This window comes from Pinus tabuliformis, chromosome 2_1 (genome assembly GCF_031772625.1).
Source record: "Pinus tabuliformis cultivar Carrire ecotype Pingquan chromosome 2_1, CPIR1, whole genome shotgun sequence".
Classification (NCBI taxonomy): Eukaryota; Viridiplantae; Streptophyta; class Pinopsida; order Pinales; family Pinaceae; genus Pinus; species Pinus tabuliformis.
This window is the reverse complement of record NC_142299.1, coordinates 877,113,454-877,136,082: the sequence shown is the minus strand read 5'-3', so window position 1 is coordinate 877,136,082 and position 22,629 is coordinate 877,113,454.

Sequence of the window (22,629 nt, the reverse complement as noted above, 5' to 3'; positions counted from 1 at the left end):
TTGTTTTAGTAAATTACAATTAACAGTTTGAATCTACAGGGAATTTCTAAAATATTTGGTGTCGTTGATTCTTGTGTTTGCGCAAATGATCTAGTATATGATTTGTAGAGGTTGATGTAATATTCTGATTAATAGAGTCCCATAGAGCTATCTGATATTTGATGTAATGAATGGTGTTAATAATAAAATGGAGTTTGGGAAATTACTTGTTAATGTTGCAATTGTGTGATGAATGGATGGCTCCATTTAAATTTCCATTTTTTTTTTTTTATGCAAGTAATGTTCTAAATTATTTTGTAATGGTTGTATATTTTAGCTATGGTATACTTGCATAGATGATAGCTTTTTTCACATAGGAAATATCTGAGCTGATCAACTATCAAGGGGATCAAGCCTCGCAGCCTACTAGTTGAGCCTAACCCCAAGGGCATCGAGGAGAATTGAACTTGTGACCTCCCGATCGGTGAGGTACTTTAACAACGGGGATTCGACCGATTGAGCTAACCCTTGGGGCTTGCATAGATGATAGTTGATTATAATGTGAATTACATTTTGATACTATTTTAGAATCCCTTCAATTTTCTATGGTTCTGGCTCACCTCAAGTGAGACACTCCTTTGCAAAAGGGAGTGAAAATGTCAGAAAAGAGCTAGACTATGATGACTTCCTTCATTGGGAACCTAGGTCCTTGACTGTTCAAAATATTCCATCAAGAAATGGTTCCATTGCCAAGGCCCTAAGCTCAAAAGGGGATCTAGATCATGGTATCTAGAATCTTTGGTCAGGGTATTCATAATTGGTGGCATGAGAAGGTCAATCACTTTATTTTACAACAAGTACAACTGCAGCATAAGAACCTAGACTAGGTTAGGTCAGAAGTTATATGCTAAATCTTCTTTTGATCAATACAAAATATTTTGGTGTGAGTTTCCTAAGAAGCTACAGGATTGACTAAAATGATTGCGAATCAAGGTGGGGGTTGGAAATCAACCCGCAATCCGCAGAGATTAGTCGACCACTTATATGGATAAATTGCACCGGTTGGATACATATCTGATAAGAGCTGCTGATTTCTGGGTAAATGCAACGATAAAAGGTTATATTATTAAATTTTCAGCCAAAGATCATTAGTCCTTTCTAGAGCAGAAGTAGTTTTCAAGTTCGGGTTGTTAGGAATATTGTTAAAATAAGTTACCTTGTGGATCAAGGTATTGATGGTTGAAGAAAATATGTTACCATTCCAAGAAGATTGAATGGTCGTTTAAAACCATAGGTGTTGGGGGTTGGATCTAGGGGGAGGAATATTGTCCAATTAAGAAAAATGAGGGGTTGTTGTGATGGATCCCAAGGAGTTTCACAAGGAATGAGATTTCAGAGCATTGCGAAGGGTGATAATAACTGACGAGTGGTGAGAAAGGAAGCTTTGAGAGATAAGATGTAGGAGGAGAGAGTTGTAGAGGATAGGAGAAGTAATGATAGGTTTAGTGTCATGGAAGTATAACATGGACCGTCTTGAGTTGCAGAGAAGTGGAGAGCATGGGGGATTTTTTTATAATGAAGTAGGAGACCCTGACAACAATTTTGGGGCAAATTTAGTAGGGATTTGTAAATCCCACTTTGGGTCAGCAGGATTTCATACACCAAAGCCCCTTGTGAATCCGATTAAAATGTCAAGGGAGCATAATATAGTAGATGATTACATGAATTTTTTGATGAGGAGACTATTCTTTGAAGATGAGTCAGTCCCCAGTAGAAACAAATTGTAGGATACAACTACAACTCCTCCTCTCCCTAACCTTCCCCTGGTACTGTATCAAAATCTTGATCAGTTATTTTCTAAATTAACTAAAACTATCAAATTTCAGCAAGTACACTCTAGGTATAATGTTGGTAGCTCTAGTGGAGGAAGTGGTACTAACAGTGGTGTTCAGTCTAGTTCAATCAATAATTTTCAGTCGGGTTCCAAGGGATTTATAATTGTTCAGTCGGGACACATAGTCATGGCTAGAAATATGGCTGGATCACTTACTTGATATCCATAATTTTTAGGACGAGGTGGCAAAGATGTCGAATAACATTGATATCTTTGTGAAGTGGTCTAGAGGGCCTGACAGACTCCTGATGCCACTAAATTGGTTGAGTTCCAAACTACCCTATGGATCAGGCGCTTCGATGGTTTATTAAGTGGATTGATGTCAATCCTAATGCCACTATGGATGTTTTCAAACAAGAATTTCTTCAAGAATTCAAGTTACCTTACTTGAATCAGCAAGGCTTGGTAGAATTGTGAGATATCTATCAAAGAGAAGGAGAATATTCTTGGAAGTGCATGTAATAGTTCAAAGATGTTATCAGTAAAATATTATATCCTATTGATCCTATTCATTAGAGGGATTTATTTATTAAATCTTTGCTACCTATGACTAGGATTCCGTTGTTGCAATAGAAGATTGCTACATTACAAGATGCTTTGGAACATGAAATGTAGATTGAAGCAATGACAAGATATCTGTCGGACTATAAAGTTGTTTACTCCCTTGTCTGTACTTACTATTATGGGAATTCAGAATCAAATTTCCATCCTTACTTAAAGACTAAAGGATCTTGCTCCTGCGCGACCCATGCAACCTTAGGTTTGGTGCACACACTTCCAAGTTGAAGGGAATCATGTCACTGAATGCTTGCGGTTTAGGAGTCAAGGGTCAACGAGTTTACGTATGGGTCCTTCGCCACCACTTCCACATAATCCCGAAGTGGTGCAAATTTCTTCAACAATTCCATTTCAGGGTCCAATTCAATATTAGGCATTCCCTTCACGTCAAGGTATGCCCATGAACGAGGATTGTGAAATTTGTCGATATTATGGCCACTCACCTCACGTATGTCCTATTTTACAAAAGTATTTTAATGTGCCCAACACTATATTTTATTAATTTTGTGAGTTTCCCACACATCATACTAATCAATGTCAGTCCTCAGTTGCTTTGGTTGATTGCCATGATCATACGACTTTCTGCGTCAATCAATCTCCTTTGGGATGAGGAGGTGCCACCCCAAGGGCGGGGGGGCATAGAAGGAAGAGGCCCAATTAGAGGTTATAACTTAACCAATAAGGTCATGTTGAAAGGGAATGTCCAATGTTAAGAAGACCTTGGTGTTCACACTGTCAGGTGAATACACATGCTACAAAATATTTTCCAGAGTTGATTACCTATTGGGAAGAGTGTAAGGAGATGAAGGGAGCTAATTTGATTAATGTTGAATCATGAGAACTAGAGCAGTGGTGCAACTGAATATTAATATTGCGACTAGATGAGGGAAAAGAACCGAAGTTGATGTTGGAACCTCTAAGCAACCAACTGTTACAAGGCAAGTGTCACCAAGGAAATGTTACGATTCCAACCAACATAAAGAATACTATAAAGATGCAGTTGAATTATTCGAAAAATTAATGTCTTCTCAAGCTCCCCAAGTTGAGAAGCAAGAACAAGTACAATTAAAATATCCCGGATCACCATAGGACACATCTCGACCAATCCTAGAATGGTTTAAGTTCTTACAAATAATGAATGATGAGAAACTTGTTGGCCAGTTGCATAGAAAGTTAAAAGTTGTTGTGAAGGATGACCCATTCTTAGAAGAGTCTATTTTTGATAATCTTCATTAAATACATTCTAGGCAATTTCGATGATATAAGAAGAGAAATGGAATATATTTTTGGGTTGATGCTCAAATTGCTGGATACCAGATTAGATGAGCAGACTACCAAAGATGTTTTTGATTTGATTAAGAAGTATGAATATTTATTTCCTGCTTCAGTTTTAGAATTAAACGGAATTAAAAGAGAACTTGGAGAGATGAATATGACACTAAAACCAGATGCAGAATGAGTTAAGCATCGACCTTACAGGTTAAACCCAATGGTCAAAGATAAAGTGAAGAAAGAAATCAACAAGATGCTAGCTTCCAGAATTATCTTTCCAGTTGATGAGGTCGAGTGGATAAGCTCTATTGTCATCCAAGATAAGAAAGACTCTTAGGATATTAGGGTGTGTGTTGATTATAAAAGTATTAACAATTATTGTGTACATGACCCATTCCCCACTCCTTTCAGTGATGAAGTTTTGGACAATGTTGTGGGTAATGAGGTCTACTCTTTTACTGATGGCTTTTCAGGCGATCACCACGTTAGGATCATAGAGGAGGACAAGAAGAAAAACAAATTTACCATTAAATGGGGCTCTTATGCATATAATTTCATGCCATTTGGCTTAAAGAATGCTCTAGTTGTCTTCTCACGAATTGTGATAGCTGCTTTTCGAGATTATATTCACAAATTTCTTGAGGTTTACATGGATGACTGGAAAATTTACAGTTTGCTAAAGAATCATTCTAGTTTGTTAAGTGTGATGTTTGACAGATGTAGGCAGCTTCAAATCTCTTTAAACTTGAAGAAATGCATTTTTTTTGTCCCCTTTGGAACATTATTGGGCCACATAGTGTGTAAGGAAGGAGTGTGTGTGGACCCTGCTAAAGTCACGGTGATATTGAATATGCCACCTCCAACTTCTATGAAGCAGTTGCGGTCAAATCTAGGACATATCGAGTATTATCATAGGTTCATTCAAAATTATGCTTTAATCATTGCACCGTTGGAGAAGCTTTTGAAGAAATCATAAAGGTTTGTTTGGTCTACTGAGTGTGATTCTGCATTTGACACCCTCAAAGAGAAACTCACAAGTGCCCCTATTTTGGTCTATCTTGATTGGAATAAGGAATTCCATGTGCATATCGATGCATCCAGAATTGCGTTAGGAGTTATCTTGATGCAACCTGGAGAGGGAAATTTGGATCATCCCATCTATTTTTCTAGTTGCAAACTCTCTACTGTAGAGAAGAATTATACAACTATAGAAAGATAAACTCTTGCTATGGTATATTCTCTCCAAAAGTTTCAACATTATCTATTGGGAGGACCATTTAAATTTTTTACAGATCATTCAACATTAAAACACTTGGTTAATAAACCAGTTTTGGAAGGAATAATTTGATGTTGAAGGTCCTAATAATTTATCTCATCTTGGATTAGGAGAATTGGGGGGATCCCTTGATGACCAGTTTCTGGATGCTCACTTGTTTTGCATTGAATAAATTTTAGATTATCTGGAAGATAGTGCATTGTTTTTCACCACAGGTCAATTCTCGGAGGAATGTACATCCACGCAGAGATGACATATGGTTGTTTGTGTCGCTGATTATCAATTGATTACAGGTCAATTGTATAAAATGGGACTTGATCACATTCTAAGGTGTTGTGTATTGAATCATGAGTGGGATAGTATTTTATGGGAATGCCATTCAGGGGTTGCCGGAGGACATGTTGGAGGAAAGGCTACTGTTTGTAAGGTGCTACAAGATGGGTTATGGTGGATAATGTTGTTCAAATATTCCAAGGAATATGTAAAGAAGTGTGATGTTTTTGAATGGGTTGGTCGACCATTGTGAAAAGATGAGATGCCTCTACATCTAGTTTGGGCACTAGAAGCATTTGAGAAATGGGCCATTTATTTGATTGGACCAATCAACCCACCTTCTCGCTATTTCCATGCTAGATATATCATCACTGCAATAGATTACCTGACACATTGGGTAGAAGCCGCTCTTGTTAAAGATTGTATCGTGGATACAAAAACAAGATTCATGTTTGAAAACATAATTACTAGATTTCGCTATCCCTGAAGACTTACAAGTGATCAAGGTTCCCACTTCATTAATGAGAATTTAGACATTACTACAAAACTTTACGATTCAACACCACAAGAGTAGTCCATATCATTGGTAAGAAAATGGTACTATTGAAGTGTTTAATAAGATTTTGGAGAAAGGCCTTGCTAAAATTTTCTTTGCAAATAGGTATGACTAGGATGAATGGGGTTTTGCAACATTGTGGGATTACTGCACTACAATAAAGAGATTGCATAAATATACCCCTTTTTAGTTGGTTTATGTTTGGGAAGAAGTGGTTCCAACAAAATTTATAGTTCCTAACCTCTTTATTGCTAATGCTACCAAGATGTTAGAGGACAAATCCATTCTGGCAAGATTTATGGCAATTGGATGAGAAACGCTTCCTTGCAAATTTCCACTAGGCAGTAGAGAAATCAAGACAAAAGGATTGGCATGATCGACACATCAATAAGAAGTCATTTTCTATTGGGGATAGTGTGTTAATTTATGACAATAAGTACCTAAAGAATATTGGTAAGCTCCAAATGCATTGGATTGGTCGATTTTATGTTGAGTAAATTCAAAATGTTGGAGCTATAAAGCTTGCTCAATTAGATGGCATACTCTTGTGTGGTTGGGCAAACGACACTCACCTGAAGCCCTATTTTGGTTCATCAAATTCTGGCTAATGTGCTATCTAAAATGGGAGTAATAGTTAGGTTCTTAGAGTAGTTGCATCATTTACAGTTAGTCTTTGTTCCTGTTGAAAATGGAAACAAGAAAATCGTGATTTAATTTTCCCTTGAATTGAATTAGGAGAAAGTTGTAATTCCACATCACAAGACAACAAGAATGGGTTAACTAAGTTAATTTCACTTATTTGGATCAGTTAATTCGAGTTGAGGGCCTAACTTGAGTCATGTAAAGTGGTTCCTAAAGTTTATGAGCCTAGGTTGAGTTTAATTTGAGTTGTAATAGTCTAATTCAATTAAATTGAGTTAATGTGAGTTAAACTAGTTTCAATTATTGGAGGAACTAGTAGGTCTACCAGTGGGATATAACATTATTGTTCAACCAGTTAACTGATAAATCAGCCATAATTAATTCATCAATGCATGAAATTCAAGTTAGCTAGTTTAGATTGGAGTTTAAGGGAAGTGTACTATCAGTTGTATAATTTTCTAAGTTGTACCGGTGGTGCATGAAGTCAGATAATGGCCTAAAGGGATTGCACAATTTAGGATGGGGATTTCCCTAATCAATAGGGGGCTAATTCCTTTAGAAAAAGTGCAAGGAAATAGGAGCTTAGTAGGCTCAGAAATTGGCTAAGTATTGGATTGAGTCAGTTTGTGAGGTAGTGAGATAGATTATACTAGTGCAGGGGTTGCTCAGGCTTGAGAAAGAATTGTATTTCTTCTCTATTTTCTGACTAATGTAATATAGATAGGAAGGGTTTTTGAGCAACAATATTTCCCCTTAGGTAAATTTTTGAGCATATGTGATTGAATCTTGTCTCATGTTTATGTTGTGATTTCTTGATCAATTAATTGTTTCCATTGATGAGTAGAGTAGATTCAAGTATTTTGTTTTAGCATATTACATTAGTATTTTTTAATCTACAAGGAATTTCTACAGTTCCTTTGATAGTTCTGACAATCTTAGTTCGATTCCGTGTTCTTTTGTTATAAGGTCTATAAGGCTTTTTGGGTTACGACCCAACGCAAGTGATTGTGGTCATGGAGGGTTTTGGTGTGTCCTGTCTTGTCATTTTATTTTAATACTTATCTTTTTAGTCATTAATTCCTCTCTTTTATTAGTTCACAATCCGATATGCTCGCCTATCGATAATACTTCCCATTACTCATTGATCTGAAGTGTTAGTCATTTAAGTTATCAAAGAAAGTGGAGTGGTTTGTCATAATCATGAGGGATTTTTGGGTCCAATGCATGTCCATAGCATAACTGTCAAGTCATTTCAACCTTCTGCTGTACATCCTTCTATATAACCCTTGTTCATTGTCTTTCACATGTCATTCCACTTAGCATTTCCCTAGTTTGTCACCCTGGCTTCTATGTCATGTTCTGCCGAGTCTACTATTTATATACCATGGGTTGCACTATTAAAGCTATCGTGTCTCTTTTCCCCATCAACTCTTGTATTCATTCCTATGATGACCTCCTTGGAAAATATGACAAATCCACTCTAGTCAAAAATAATCTCTTAGACCTTGAAGTTTTCCCCTCCATCCACACAGAATTTTTCATGGAGCTGAATGTTAGACTTGGTGCCCAATCTAATCTCAAGACCAAACTCAACTTCTGCCCATTCAAACAGTCCTCCTTATTGATTTTTTGGGACTAACATGTCTTTGGTACCACAAGGGAGGTCATGAGGTGTACTAAGTTGCTAATCAGTCGCTTGCATGGAGGTTCGATATGGTTGGACCGGGAATACCCAAACCCTATTTAAAATATCCATACCCTCACCAGACTCTCTACCTATGGCTTCAATGTTACTATGAAATTCCAGAATGTCTCCAAGTGAGGAAAGAAGAAGGATGAGAATAGCCTCTATAAAATGTATGGCACCAAAAGGAAGGGATGAGGAACCATTATTGAGATGATCAACAATAAACCTATCAAAGTCATCTACATTATAATTTCCAGCAAGATCATGCGACATTTCACCAGAGGGGAATGTTCTCTAGATACAATTTTTGTTTTTGAGGCCTGTGTTCGAGGATATCAACTAAATTGGTCCAACTACCTACTCAATGAATTGTTTGAAGCCACAAAATATGTCCATGCTAGGGCCACTTACTTTATTTTTGGGTATCTATTTATTCCTCTCACCATGTACAAATGGTGCACACTCGATGGAAGATAATTAACACTTGTTCCTAAATATGAACTGCTTGCTTATGCATATGCTCCATGGCGCAACATCGAAGATACAACCAATCGTGATTTTAATGACCTTGCCTTTGGGAACTAGTACAATAAGATGGTCGGTGTTACCTACAAAGTTCCAAGACTACCTCTTCTTCTCCTAGATCAATATGCTCACCAGATTTGGTTCAGGATTGGCCATAGTCATTGTTATATTCAATCAATGACTATTCACCATGAAACTTTCTCCATGCACAAGTTTCCTTTCTATATTAATGAGAACGTATTCCATAGTGAGGTTCTTTCATGGCCTAGCGTAATTGCGTGGAAGAAGGATGATCAAGAATTCTATTTTTTTGATGTTATGCACCCAAATATTCCACTGAATATTTTCTTTATTCCTCTTGCAAGCATCACGTCAATAGAGATGAAGACCTCCAACCCCTACTAAGGAAAGAGTAGGAATGAATTTCCTCGACATATATCACTTGCGTAGAGTTAAGTTCACTGTTTTGTCAAGCCACCACTATTCATTCCATTCCACTGATGTTTGTTGCACCTCTCACTATTGCCTCCACTCTCCCACTAGTTACCATTACCACTTCAGTCTCTCCTCATAAAACAAATCCCAATCGTACCTCAACCTCAACTAGTGTCATCAACCTTACCGATGAATGTCCAGTCACTACAACACCTGTTGTGCCTATCTCTGAAGAACACCTCCCTTCACATTCCACTTCTATCGTTTCGCCAAGGAACTTTGAAGAAACCTTCTCTGACTGACCTGATTCCCCTGAAGGATTTAATGAACCTACTGCCATGGATACTGAGTAGCTTGTTGTCACTTCCACTATCTTACTTCCACCCACTATCACTCCTTTGTCTCCATTTTCTCCAGTCTCTGAGCCAATTTTCCCTGAATTAACTATTCCTTCTTCACCACCCAGTTTAGTTCTCCCTACATAATAGGTTGCTACCTATATCAGTAATCCTCAGCATTATTGCCAAGTCATTTCTCTCACTTCCTAGCAGCATGATATTGTTCCATTCTTCCACCACCATTTTTGTTGCAGCTTTGAAAAGAGCTCTCCATTAACATGACCAAGAGAGATAATCTTCTCCACAGGGTCAATTGGAGAAATCAGTTGCCATTGGGAAATCTATGCAAGCAAGGCCCCCCCCATTAGATACAATCTTGGTAGATTCCCTTAATACATGGTATACCCCATATCTCTTCTAGTTTATTCATGTTTATGAATCCCAAATTGAAGGTCATCTAGTCTAGATGGAATCCCAATGTACCAACCTCTCAGGAGCATTCGATCAACATAAAAAACAACTTTCACTGGTTACAAGCGATCATGAACAACTCTGTACTAAAAAATCCCAGGTCAAGCAATAGTTATTAAAATTAGGTACCAAATTCTAGTCAATGTGGCCGAATGTTGCTACATAAGTTGATGAGCAACCTGAAAATAGTTCCACCTGTTCCCTTGTTGAATGCTATGAATATGTTGAAGTGGCATGTGTCAAATTGGTTGTGTAGAACCAAGAGTTATAGGCTACTGTAACTAAACTCTTCAAGGTAGTACCGTACCTATTGTACAAGAATCGCGAGAATATTGATTAGTAGATTGCTGTCACATTGACTATCAAAGAAACTCTTGCTCAACTCATGTAGTACTCCTAGGATATTTTTAGTCAGGTCTGCGATTGGAGTGATGTCCTCTCTAAGAAAAATCAACCTATTTATCTACTCTGGGAGAATGTTAAACAATTTTTCATGTAGGCAATGAATACCTCTAACCTAGAGTAGAAGAAATCACTTTGGGTGCAATCAGTTACACTTGAGGACCAGATTAACTGACTGGAGGATGCTTCCCAAGTCACCAAGCGAGTCCTATGGGACCTCCATCTAGAAGCACAGTGCCACTATCTTACATTGAGCGCCCTTACAACCAGTGTAGACGAATAACTAAAGCATGTCCTTTAGTTGCAACCCACCGAGTTCACTGTCGAAGTGACTACAATGTTTGTGAGACAGGTTTCTGTAGTATTGAACACATGGAACGATGTTGTTTCTACACACACCACTTTCAAGGACAATATGTTGCAGTTAGTACTGGAGTTGGGTCCTTCATTTGAAGGAGAAACAATTGTAGCTAGTGAAGCACAAGCAAGCCATGATTTGGATGTATTAGTAGTGCATTAACTCGAGGGTGAGTCAATGGATTATGCTCGGGGCCTGTTGGGTCCTTTGTTTTTTGGAAATCTAGTAAAAAGCATTTACAGAAGGAAAATGACAAAAGAAGTTGGAAACAAATCACCAAAAGTATAAAAGCGGCAGAGAACTAAAGTGTTGGAACTTATGCAGCCAAAAAGCAGGGCAGCATGCCTGCAAAAGTAGGAGGATGGGATCAATTTTGAAGAAACCAACAAGAAAAATGGAAAACTGTTTTAGGACTTTAGGAAAAAGGGAACAAATCTACATGAGATCATGAAACTTCCAGGAAGACTAGATCAAGCGAGCGTTCCTATAAAGAAAATCATAGAGGAAGAATTAACATAAATTTCCCATATAGGTCGAGTCTCTGTGCTAGTGTATTTGGTGCCACAGATTCTTGTGTTTATGTAGAAGATCTAGTATTTGTTTTGTAGAGATTGACGTGATATTATGGTTAATAGAGTTCTGCAAAGTTGCCTGATATCTGATGTAATGGATGGTGTTAATAATAAAATGGAGTTTGGGAAATTATGTGTTGATGTTGCAATTATGTGACGAATGGATGGCCCCCTTTAAATTTCCAGTTTTATTTATGCAAGTAATGTATAGAATTATTTTGTAATGGCCGTATGTTTTAGTTATGGTATACTTGCGTAGATGAAAATTAATCATAATGTGAATTACATTATGATATTAATCTAGAATCACTTCAATTTTCTATGGTTATGGCTCGCCTCGAGTGAGACACTCCTTTGCAAAAGGGAGCGAAAATGTCGGTGAAGAGCTAGACTATGATGACTTCCTTTGTTGGAAACTTAGGCTAAACCTGGGTCCTTGACTGTTAAAAAATTTTCAACAACAATATACCATTGGAAAGGTCTTATAATACGCTATTTGACTATGAATATTTCTCTTTTATTTGGACAAACTTTGACATCAACAACAACAATTTCCAACAAAGATGGATGAAAAATTATATAGTGATCCAATCTATATCAATTTTAATAAAAAAAATGGAATGTGATGATGATGAAGGAAAACAAATGACCTTACAATGTGTGTAAACACTTATGTCACCGAGGCATATTTCAACTCTACAACTAAATAAATATTGCATAAATGGATGTATGTTTTATACTATACATGTATTAGATTCAATTGAGGACAATAAACTGAAAACTAAAGAGCATATAGTGCTACAAGAATATAATGATGTATTTCAATTTTCCATAGTAGATAGTAAGATTGCCTCCCAAAAGGGATTCTTTTTTTTATAGAGCTTATGTCAGAATTAATACGTCTATCTAGGGCACCTTACAGGATAAGCACCCCCTAGCTAGTGGAATCGAAGATACAATTGAAAGAAATGTTGGAAAAGGTGTACATCAATCCTATTGTGTCTCCATAGGGAACACAAGCATTGTTTGTTAAGAAGAAATATGGTACCCTTAAATTATGCATTAATTATAGATAGTTGACAAGATGACCATCAAGAAAAAATATCTATTGCTAAAGATTGATGACCTATTTTTTCAAATAAGAGGAGCCACATTATTTTTAATGATAGAATTGAGGTTTGGATATCATCAAGTTAGGATCAAGAATGAGGACATATACAAAAATACATTGACCAAGTATGGGAAATATGAGTTTGTGGTGATGCCATTTGGGCTTGCCAATGCACCAACTACGATTATGTACTTATTAAATAATATCCTTAGCATATACTTGGATAAGTTTTCATTTACTTTTATAGATGGCATCTTGGTGTATTCAAAGACTAAGGGGGAGAATGAGGAACAATTTAAGATGGTAATCTTGTAATTTTAGAGGAAGGGGTTGTAGTATACCTTGAAAAGATCAAGGAAATCATGGGTTAGATGGAACCTCAGAATGTGTAAGAGGTGATATTCTATGGGATTAGCTAGGGACTATATGAGGTTCATTTGAGGATTTTCAAATATTGGCCATCCAATCACTTCATTACAAATTAAGGGAGTGATATTTGTATGTGTTGACGGTGTTGGACTCGCCAACATTTAGGGGATATCTGTCGTATGAAGTCCCAACTAGACCCCACGTCGTTTGGTGTAGGAGTCCCATATGGTATGATGGTCTGGTTGCTATTATATTAAATATTTTCCTTAGCTCTTGTTGTTTAGCACATGAGAGTGTTATGCGTGTATCTTGAAAAAGTGCGGTGAGTATGCTTGGTGAGTGCGTAATGTAAATTTGTGTCCGGGTTCTCTTACTATAAGGGGAGAGAGTAAAAGTAGCCTCTAGATGAGAGGTAATAGTACCTCCTAGGGAGAGATACATGCGAAAACAACAAGGGTCTGTCCAACATCCAACAGAGTAGTCCACACAGGGGTGATGGACGTTATAACCAAGAAAAAACAAGAATGGTTTGTCTAATGTATTGCAGAGTAGTCCACATGGACGAGACAATAGTGATAAACAATACAACATATCTTCAACAATGTAAGTACTAAAATAACAAAAGTAGTTCAACTATCTTAGTATAGGTTAAGCGAACATGCATTACAAATGTTTAAAGAATAGTATTACAAATGGATACAAAACATGTGTGAAAGTGTGTTGGCCTAAGACAAGATTCTAAATTAAGCAAAAGTTCCAAGACACATCTGTACACCATATACCACTAGTCCCAGTAGTGGGACATTGGAGCCACTCCTTGCTCTCAAAGAACATACTACTGACTCTCAAGGCTATGTGGGAGGAGCCAAGGTGAAAAGCCCTTTGCTCATACAATGAGGGGGTATATATAGCCAAGGGTGATGCCTGACCCTTGTGACACTTGGACTTCCCTCATGACCATTCAACTTCCTATGACTTTTAACCTGACGTGAATCTTCAACTTCATATGTGCATTCATTGGACTTTCACTTTACATTACATTTGATTACAACAAGTATGGCCCATGGTAGTGATGTGGTCGAGACAACTCATGACACAACTTGACATGATACTGCTGACATGTACTGACTAACTGTGGTGTCTATGTCAAGTTTCTATGTTGTTGAGTGATGGATGTGCTCTCAATGTGTAGTATCTTCACATTCACATGGAAAAGTGTTGTGGGGTCTTCGATGGTCTTGGTACTTGATTGATGGTTCAATGTATGTATCCCTTTCGCTTGCTGCTCGATGTGCTTTGTATGCCCATTCAACTATGATCGAGTCTCCTAGCATGCACTCTTTCTTCATCCCATTCATCATCATGCCATGTTTCATCAATGTACTTATTCCTACAATTCACTCATGCTATGATGGCATCAAATCCAAAAATTTCCTAGTCTAATATGATGCATTGTTTTCGGTTTCAAGTCCAGGACTAGGAGGGAGGACAATATAAAAAAAGTATGTAGAGCACAACTTGGGCCAGGATGAGGGGCTCCATAGTCTTGTTGGGAAAAATTGTGCAGAGGTCACTGGGAGACAAAATTGCACAATCAGGGACAACAGTGATAGATGCAAGGTGGAACCCATCTAGGCAAAACTGCGCAATTCCTGGGAGGAAGACAAGGCAAAGTGTCGAGGGAACTACTGGACAGTTCTGCACAATTTTCAGGATGAGGACTGAGTAGGCCACTCAGGGTATAGTTGGGAATCTGTGCAGTTTCTTAGAGTGAGACAAAGCGGGGCAATAGAGGGAACTAGCAAGGCATGATCGGGCTGCGGGGAGCTGCTAGTCACAATTGTAAATTTTTTAGGAATAGTGCGAGATCGGTAGTAGGGGCCTTCATATCATGACTGTGTAGTTTCCAAAAATAGTGTAGAGTAGGGAAGGTAGCTAGGCATGTCTGTGTAGTTTTGGAGAGTAGTACGGTCACTAGTCACAGTGCAGTGCAAATTTCTGATAGACCAGAGGGAGGCTTGGTAACTGATCTTGTGGGAAGCACATATTGGATCGAGCTTGGAGACAAATTATGTGCAGTTCTTGGATACAATTAGCTTGCTCACTTCCTGTATTGCGCAGTGCAGCTGCCTCGAAGGACAAACTCAAGCACTATGCAGTTCTAGGCAGCAAAGCATGGTCACTGAGAGCTGAGACTGTGCAGTGCAGCTCATTCGAGGTCTGGTTGAAGCGGTTCATCCGGTCGAAAGATTTTCACGGAAAATGGCTAAGTGTGAGAGAAAGTGAACTTGTGTAAATGTGAAATTGTGATCAAACACTTAGCATGACTCAATGACAGGACACTAGAAACCAATAAGATGAACATGTGCTTTGTGAGATTGTCTTAAGGTTAAGAGCAACAAGTGCGACACTTGAGATAGACCTTCGAATGAAAATGAAAAAACTTGCGTGACCATGCTTAAAAATTTGTGTGTGAGTAAGACCGATGTTCACAGAGTGAAGACAACTCATTCACACAAAGACCAACCTTCAAAATCGCCTGAACAAGATCGCAAGCATGACAAAGAAATCAACATTCCAAAAGACGATCGCTGGTTGAATAAGAAAAAAGGGTTTAAAGACTCTACAAGAGCTCATGGAATGAGCTCAAGTGTTTGCAACCATCAGTGGAAACACCAAAGAAGGAACCCAAATTTGGATGTAGGCTAAAATTTTGGAGGGTGTTGCAACCACTACAACACTTGGTGTTACATTGGTTAAATACCAACTTCTCTGTTTTGGTTTATTTTAGCGCAAGGCCTTGGATTTTCAGGTAGTATTGATTTGTTGTGTAGGTCACTTTGGCTTCCCCACTTACCCCATGCATAGACATGGTTCACCTTGTACCAACTCAGTTGAACACATAAAACGATTCAGCCAAATCATAGTGTTTGAAAACCGGGAAGGGTAGTTTGGCTCGCGAGCTTAAGATTATCAGAGTATAAGTTTTCATCTATGGTGTTGCTATACTACCAGTAGGCCTAGACAGTACCCCAACAGAGTCACGTAGGAACACAAGCATTTCTCCATTGTTAGCGAGCCTGGTCAGTAACCTGGTGGAGTTACTTTCTTCACCTCTCTGTGTACGAAGCCTTTCTGTTCTTTCTCCTTTGTATTTTTTTGAAAGAGGAATATGCATAGGCACTTATTGGTTTTTGGGGTGGAAGAGGGATCCCAAATTATTGAGAGAAGGAGAGGTTGGTACTTCATAGAAGCATGTAAGAACTCTGATTTAGGTTTGCTCGTTTAGGTTTTCCCCTCCTCCGTTTCTACTAGTTGGATAAGCTTGAACACACAAAGCAGAAGACTGAGTACAGGAATGGGGTTTCCTAGTTTGGACCTAGGTTCATAGTTTGACCAGATCTTCCCTTACATACAGATCATATTTTTCATCAAGACTTCATCAACCAAAAGTTACAACCAAGCACAGAGAAGATGGACACAAGACTGGCCAAGCGCTGCAGTGTCACAAGACTCCTGAACTTCAGCCACATACTTATTCAAAAGCCAGAAAACAGTGCATGACAACACTTATTTACAAAAAAAATGACAAGACATCAAAGAAAAGAAAAGCAAGATGAAACAAAAATAGCAAAAAAAAATGACAGAACATGAAATAAACCTGCTATGTACATAGTGCGGGGCGCAGCCCAAGATCATTGAAAATAAAATTTTAAATCTAAGCCATTGACGAGGAGAGTGTCAATATTCCTGTCAAGTGATTATAAAAGATATGTGTGTTGTCCAAGCTTCTTGTGAATTGTGAAAGGGCCAATCCACAGGGACAAAAACTTCGTATGTTTTCCTCTGCCTTCATGGGGTTTATCCCAGTTGAAGACTAAGTCATCCACAACGAAGCTGGTGTTCCCAATAGACTTTCGATCGAACCATCTCTTGATACAGTTATGGTGGAGTGAATTTTTTTCTTTTTCTTTCATCCTTTCCTCCTAGATCTTGTGTAATGTGTCCATCCTACACTGAACAAGTAGACACGACTTGCCTTGGGATTCTTGGGATAACTGAAGAGTAGACAAGTAGATATTTGGTGGGAGGATGAATTCTTTTCCGTATACCAAGAAGTAGGGGGAGGTATTCAGAGAGAGTTTGGGTGTGACCCGGTTAGCCCAAAGAGAATTCACCAGAGCAGAATTCCAGTTTCACTGTTCATAGAAAATGGTATTTTTTATGATTCAGGTAATATTTTTGTTTGTAGATTCGGCAAAACCATTTCCCTGTGGGTAGTAGTTAGCTGAATGCTTTAACACAATACCATTTTGCAATGCAAAGTCATAAATATTTAACAAAGAGAAGTACGTTGCCATGTCAAAAAAAAGTGATACATGAATGCCAAACCTTGAGATTATGTTATGCTGAAGGAAGCTAATGAATTCCTGATCATTCACTTGTTTGAGCGGAACTGCTTTTGCCCACCATGTGAAGTAATCAGTGGAAATTAGGATGTAGCAGTGTTTCTTTGATGAATGTGCAAAAATCTCCACAATGATGTTCAAGCCCCACTATTGGAATGGTTCGTCCACTGCAACAGGCTGCAGCGGGGCTGCCGACCTTCATTGTCTATCGACACATCTCTAACATACTAGACACTTGCGGGCATAAGCGTGTGCATCTTTGAACAATGTGGGCTAGTAGAAACCGAATCTCATGACTTTGTGTGATTTTGTGTTGTGTACGAAGTGACCCCCAACTAGTCTGTCATGTAGATCATGTAAGACTCTCTATGAATCCTACGCTTCTAGGAACTTGAGAAAAATTCCATTGTGGTGCTTTCTGTAAAGTACTCCATGCACCAACTGGTAAGATAAGGCTTTGAGTTGGAGTTCCCTCTTCTGCCACATATAGAAGTGAGAGGGCATGGTGTTGTGCTCAAGGTATTGGTGAACTTCTTCGTACAAAGAGTTACCGTACGAAGTGGGGGTGGTCACTCTACATTGTACATGTCAATTTCTTTCTCCCAACCGATGAGCTCTTCTTTTTCCTCTTGCACGTGCACTGCTTCTTCTGCCGGTCTGCAAAGGCCATGACCCTTGATGGTGTGAACTGGCTTGATGTCCATATCATACTCTTGCCATCCAGTCATCTAGTTCGCCCATATTTCACCTAGCTCTTGCTGAACAAGCATTGATTTGAATGTTGGGTGTGGCACAAAGACTATGTAATGATTATTCAATAGGTAAGGTCTAAAGTGTTTAATTGCCTTTTATACAACATAAGTTTTTTTTCCACAATGGGATAGTTGAGCTCTGCTCCTTGCAATCTCACATTTATGAAGGACATGGGATGTTTGTTATTGAGCTCGTCCTTCTGAGTGAGGATTGTAGCGAGTGAAGTGTCAGAAGCAAATGTGTAGAGAAAGAAATCTTTACTAAAATATGGGTTGTACAATGTAGGTGATTTTTCTATCACCTACTTAATATGGGCAAACACATCCTTTTCCTTCTTTCCACAGCTGTAAACTACATCCTTCTTGATCATCTCTTGTATGGGTTTGATAATTTGTGCATAGTCAGAGATGAAATTTATGAGGAAGTTGATCTTTCCCAAGAAGGACTGCATAGCTTTCTTGTTCACTGGATGAGGAATCTACGTGATGGTTTAGATTCAGTTCGTATCTACCTTGATCTCACTTTGGGTAATGATGTGCCTAAGGAGGTTCCCCTCAGACAATATAAATATGCTCTTCTTGGGATTCAAGGATATCCCGCACTTACAACATTGCTCAAATATCTTCTTGAGATGGTGCAGGTGGTTTAACCATTTTCTAGTAAAAAATGTTATGTCATCAAGGTAGATCACCACACTTTGTCCGATGAGACCATGAAAGGCGATGTTTATTGTGCACTGAAACGTTACGCCTGGGTTTACCAACCCTGGAATTCTTCTATAAGTGAATGTACTCCACTTGGTACCGAAAGTTGTTTTTAGTCTGTTAGGTTCTGCAACTAGAAATTGGTTATATCTCGAAAACTCGTCTAGCAGAGAAAACATTTCTGCTCCAAATACTATTTGCAAGATGTGTTCTAAGGACGACACTAGGTAATTGTCTTTGTCCAAGGAACAATTGAGGTTATGAAAATATACACACAAGAGAATCTCCCCAGACTTCTTTCTAATAGGAACTAAGTTTGAAACCCATTTAGAATGACGAACTTTGTAAATGGTTCGAGCATCCAACAACTTAGTTAACTCTTTCTCAATGAAGGGCTCAAGTGATGGATGTACTTTCTTGAGCTTTTGCTGAAATGGTTTGGCCCCTTCCTTGATTGGGATGATGTGTTGGATTATTCACATGTGATATGTTTTCAAGTCATTGTACATCCATGAAAATACATCATGGTACTGTCTGAACATGAGGACAAAGGCTTGTTGTTCTTCCAGTGTGCAACACATACCAAGATTCACAAACTTCAGATCTTTGTCTGTTCCTAGATTAATGTATTCATGCATCAGTGTGGAACTGTGGGTTTTAGCATTCCTAGGTCCCTGGAAGTGGTTCTGGAAGTTATATAGCTTCTCAAGTGAAACCACACCCTTGGGTATGAGGTTTCCTTTTCTTGTATCTGCTGTGTCTTGCAGAGATTGCTGGTGCTCATCTTCGTCTATCACTATGTATTTGAAGATGTTAACATCGGCCATGAAGTGCAGTATATGTTGGTCATCATAAAAAACACACAAATTAGTGATGTTATCAGGGATAGATGGCTCGTATAAAATTTCAACAAAAAATTTATCCCTAAGCAGTGTCCTCCTAGCAGCTGCATTTGCCAGAGCATCTGCAACTATATTACACATTCTTGGTACATAAACAATATTGAAAGCTTGGAAGTTAGAGATAAGTTTCCATACCTCTTGTTGGTAACTCTTAAGATGAGGTGAAACACAGTGTATGGTGTTACGTACCTAACGTACCATGATCTCTGAATCACCTACCACTTTTAGCATAACAACGTTGAGGCTGATGGCTTTTTGTAAGCCCAAAATGAGTGCTTCATATTCAACAGTGTTGTTCGTCCACTCGAAATCCAAGTGGGTTGAGACTAAGTGTTTCCTTTGCCTTGGGTCTATTAAAACACACTCGGCTCTAGAGCCATCTTGTGTCTAGGATCCATTGAGATACAAGGTCCACATGTTATCTGTACAAGGACTGCTTGTCGTGCAAGTATTGCTAACACCATTGCTACTACTATTAAAATGTATTGTACAAGCTTCATTTCTGATAGTTGGGTAAGGAAGGAGACTCAACTGTGTGTCTGGTGGGGTGGGGCTTGGCTGTGCAAGGTAACACCCCAGTTGTGTTTCTTGAAAGCAGTTGTCTAACATAAGTTCTGTGAAATCCAACGATTCATTTTCACCATTCAAGGGAGTAAATTTATTTTTCATATATCTTTTCAACAACATCAAGATCTGGTTGTTTCTTCCCTTGTATGGAAGCCATAGATGTGACTAGTCCATATCAAAGTATCCTTGCAGCTAGTTGGACCAATCTCTGCTGAGCAATATAACACCCCGACTGCATTTCTGGAAAGAAATTTCCAAACATAAGTTTTGTGAAATCCAACGGTTCATTTTCACCATTCAAGGGAGTAATGTTATGTTTCCAATATCTTTCCGAAAACACCTGGATCTAGTTGTTTCTGCCCTTGTATGGAAGCCATAAATGTGACCAGTTCGTAGTAAAGTATCCTTGCAGCTTGCTGGAACAGTCTCTACTGAGAAATAAGCCATATGCTTCCAAGATGTCCACAGCTACTGTTGTCCCTTAAGAAACCAATTTCCTGGCTGTGTAGAAATTGTGCTTAAGACATTAATGTTTATAATTGTTGTCACTTGTTTGTCACTTAATTGTATGTTGTATTCTCAAATGAAGGACCTGAAAGACTTGGTTTTTAACCCTTAATACTTAGGTGACATGAAATCTCAGAATAGCATTTGATTGTTGAATATAAATGGTGAATGAATAAAGCTTGAAGAAGTAAAAGACAAAATGTTGTTTTACCCAGAATCTACTATCTGTGACACTAGGAGAAGTTAAAGATAATATGTTGTCTTACACAAAAACTACTATCTGTAACTTAGAAGAATTGTAAAGGTAGGAACTTCAAGTATAGGAGCGCTCTTTCAAAGGGATTTTAACTTCATTTACATAAGAAAATAAAGACCTGCAACTTCATTACCATACTTAAAGGAAGAAAACATATGATGACACATAAAAGAGAAGTCACAAAATTGTACCCAACAATGTGTGGAAAACTTTTGTTTCTTTCATTAATCAATAGTTTTAACAAGAATACAATGGCCTAGTCTCCAGGTTCCCCAAAGTTTGAACCCTTTCTCTGTAAATTTTCCTCCTTTTACACATTATGAGATAGCTGGCAATCACCAAAACTGTCAAACTACTTAACTATCTCCTAACTACTTAAAGTAAAAGTTATTGCAGAATATTACAATGGAGGGTAAAGACACCTCATTCTCAAGAAAATAAAATAACAAGAAGTAACAGAATTTAGAAAACTGATGATGATTGTTCGCTGTTCAGATTTGTGGCTTGGCTGCTAAAAAAGTTTGTTTGTTGATGTTTTGATAATGGTTAAACTGTTTTAACACAACACAATGCATTTTAACAAAACCCCGTGCATGGACTTGGGCCCACGTATGTATCGAGAGTGTTCCAATTAGAGGAAACACAAAGAAAACCGACCAATTATCATTCCCTTTGGAATTTTAGTCGTTCATCTCTAACTTTGGTTATTTTGCTAAAACAATGAAATCGGTTGATTTAAATGAAATATGGAAAATCAGGTAACTGAAAAGGATTTAGACTTTGGTTCATAAAATTATCACGTCTGCCTAAGCTATGCGCAATCACCGTCTGATCACCCAGTCAATGGGCGGTCTGATCCTTTGGAATTCAATGAAGCTTTAAACTCGTTGAACAAAACCTTATCGCGTCTGTCTTTTCAACAAACCTTTGACTTTCACATGGACCCGATAAGAAATAAAATTGCCATTTATAGATTTATTGGGTCTGATTTTAAAAATAAAACCTGATTACTTTTCGATGCCATATCCATAAGATCTCTTCCCTTTCGATGAACGGTTGTGATTGATTCAGACTTCAATGTATTAGACTGCATTTCATACACCATCGCATCTGATTTCCGAAATATACCTCGTCCATGCTATCCGCGTGACTACCGTTGGATCTATGGCCTGTTGATCGGAGGCCTAGATCTTCTCATGGTTTTATCACTTTCAAAAGCCATTAATAATACAAAATCAACCATTTCTTTCAAATCTCCACATTTCCTTTATTTCCGTTATAACATAATACTTGGTTTTTCTTTCATTTTGTGATAAAACTGAAAATAAACTTAAATACAATGGATGCTACAACATCTGGCTCCACCCATGGATAGTGCTTTTGCCACAGAAACACTAAGAACCACAGATTAGTTCCTTCACCTCGAGCATGGAGTCACATATTTCTTAGCCAATTAAACTTCTATGGAATTTGTACAATGGATTCACTCCGGTATCTACAATGACAAGATGCTTATGCTTCAGAACTGGAAGTAATGTTTGTGGTACTGCCCATTGACAGACAACTACAAAGATTCTCCAGGAAGAATGTATTATTTGTCCTTGCTTCTATAATTCTGAATGGGCCATACCAGAGAGGATCAAACTTTCCATGCTTACCCTTATCTTCTCTTCTAGTATCCCACCTTAATACCAGGTCTCCAACTTTAAAATCAATCTCTCTAGATTTTCTGTCAAAAATACTCTTCATCTTTGATTGATACATAATCAAGTTGTCTCTTACCTTATCCATGTTTTCACTCAACTCCACTACC